At 47.8% G+C, this 2,385-nt stretch overlaps 1 pseudogene; it reads left to right on the top strand.

Annotated features, from left to right (window-relative positions):
• Nucleotides 1-555: 555 nt before the first annotated feature.
• Nucleotides 556-2,150, top strand: LOC147422689 (uncharacterized; annotated as a pseudogene).
• Nucleotides 2,151-2,385: the final 235 nt, after the last annotated feature.

Here is a 2,385-nt window from a genome sequence, read left to right as displayed (position 1 = left end):
ATAGTTTGGTTGAGTTATCTGGTATTTGGCTTCCACCTTTTCGTTTATCTCATCTCGGGCATAGTGCCCGTGGTAGTGGTGGCTCCAGGTCTTTGGTGTGTGTGTGCACAGAGAGAGAGAGAGAGAGAGAGAGAGAGAGAGAGAGAGAGAGAGAGAGAGAGAGAGAGAGAGAGAGAGACTGATTGTGGTTGCAGACTGAGTGTGATTTTGTATGCGGTCGAGGCTTGCGAGGTCTCCCGGTGTGAGTGTGGTTACAGATATGGGTGCATTGGTGTATGCGTCGTAAAGGTGATTGTGTGTAGCCGAAGTTGCTCGTAAGCGAGGCTGTTTGGTGCAAGTTACAGATAGTGTGCGGATGTGTGTGATTCTGTGTGGCTTGGGGTGTTGGATACCTGCTGGGCTATAGAGAGGCAGTTAGCTTGTGTATCGGGTGTGTTCCCATTTCCCCCATCCCATCAGTGGTGCCCCCACTGAGGAGCTACTGATTGCTCCTTGGTGAAGTCGAAGACGATGTTGCGGTGTTTCCAGGCTCAAAGAACAAGGCTGCTAAGAAAGATGTGGTCGGGCTTCCCTACTTTTACAGGTGTTGAAGATGCTGAGGTTTGGCTGCAAGACTACGGCCTTTTCCTGCTGGAGAGCGGCCTGTCAAGAGAAGAGGGAGTGGCCCAAGCTTTCCCGCTCCTGGTTCGTGGTAAAGCAAAGGTATGGTATGAGAGCTTGCAGGCTGAAGAAAAGTTGGATTGGGGTACATTGGAAGTGGCATTCCGAAGCCGTTATGTCGTCAACCCACAGTGGAGTGAAGTGAAGCAGATGATGGACGACCTAAAGCAAAGCCTTGACGGTGATTTTCGAGCATTCGTGTGGGAGTTCGAGGCCATATGGAGCAAGTTGGTCAAGGTAACTGCTGTAGAGAATGCCGATTATTTGAAGTTGACCAAGTTTATGGACTGCTTGCATGTCAAAGTTTATGGACTGCTTGCATGTCAAAGTTCGAGATAAAGTCGAGATGACCAAGTTTATGGACTGCTTGCATGTCAAAGTTCGAGATAAAGTCGAGTTGACCAAGTTTATGGACTGCTTGCATGTCAAAGTTCGAGATAAAGTCGAGATAGATGGACCGTGCACATACGAGGAGGCAGTAGCCTACGCACAGAGCAGGACGAAGAAGCTTTTAAAGAAGCAGCAGGCAAAGAGGATTCTTGCGAGTTCATTGGTGTCAAGGCCAATTGTTAGGGAAGAGGCTCAGGTAATTCGACCTTTTGTTGATGTACATGTGGTAGCAGCGGGTAGGTGTGATGACAGAGCAGAGACAATATCATGTGGACCCATGATGCCTCAGGAGCTGAGAAGTCTACCAAGTGCCACCTGATGTGCTTGACCAGGTGCCTTCTGAAAAGCAAGCAGTGGAGAAGATAGCTGAAGTGCCAAAGTCGGTGAGTTTTGGGGAGAAAGCCGAGCTGTGTTCGAGCTATAGCAGTAGTGCCTTGGATACGGATAGCACATGGGAAACGGAGTCTGCTTTCTCAAGGTATGAGACCTATGATGTTATGTATGTCAATAATTGGGTCAAAGAACAGCAGGTTGCAGGTGAAGAGCCAATGTGCGAAGACCAGGGGGTTAGGCAACCCTCTCTCGTGCCTTGTGATGGTCAGGCCATGTTGACTGAAGAAGAGTGCGTTGAGGAAGAAGACTGGGGGTTCGATGATCTAGTGGTCGATGTTGATGACACGTCGCAGGTTTTTGTTGCTAAAGCTATGGCGAGGATACAGGATATGCGAGGCTGTGTGCCTGCTCTAGTACCACTTGAAGAGCCTACACATGAGGTTGCCTTGCTTAAAGACAATGATGCTATGGAGATCTCTCTCCACAATGGCTGGGAGACACAGGATGCAGAAGATATGCTGGGTGTGCATGTTTGTTTTGGGCGTGGAGATGGTCCATGTATACAACTTTTTGAACAGTGGTGCTATGAAGGCCTACACGACTGGTTGGCTGACAAAGTTACAGGTGCAAAGCAGAGAATACTTTCCTATGTTTTAATGACGGATGACGATGATCAAAGCTATATTTTTTATCCTGGAAGAAGCTTCTTTACAATTGGGAGAGCCTATGGCTTTCCATTTGACCCAGGCGGGTTTTATAGCAAATGAATATCTCTCTTTATCTATCTGATGCTTCTTGTACATAGTATCTATCATTTCTCTTCTTATGCACTGATATCTTATCTAAATAATACTACGGTTCAGCATGAATGCTCAACGAGGGGTTGGGCAATGATGGTGCAGCCCACTTGTGTCGACCAATGGAGATGCAAGAAGTCCATGCATGGCGGTTTGCAGGTAAATGGCAAGTACATTGAGCAAGTGCTTGATAGTGCTAGGGGCT

The sequence above is a fragment of the Adiantum capillus-veneris genome, chromosome 27 (assembly GCF_014529385.1).
Source record: "Adiantum capillus-veneris isolate H3 chromosome 27, ASM1452938v2, whole genome shotgun sequence".
NCBI classification, from domain to species: Eukaryota; Viridiplantae; Streptophyta; class Polypodiopsida; order Polypodiales; family Pteridaceae; genus Adiantum; species Adiantum capillus-veneris.
Note: the sequence above shows the minus strand (reverse complement) of the source record. Positions and strands in the feature narration are given on the sequence as shown.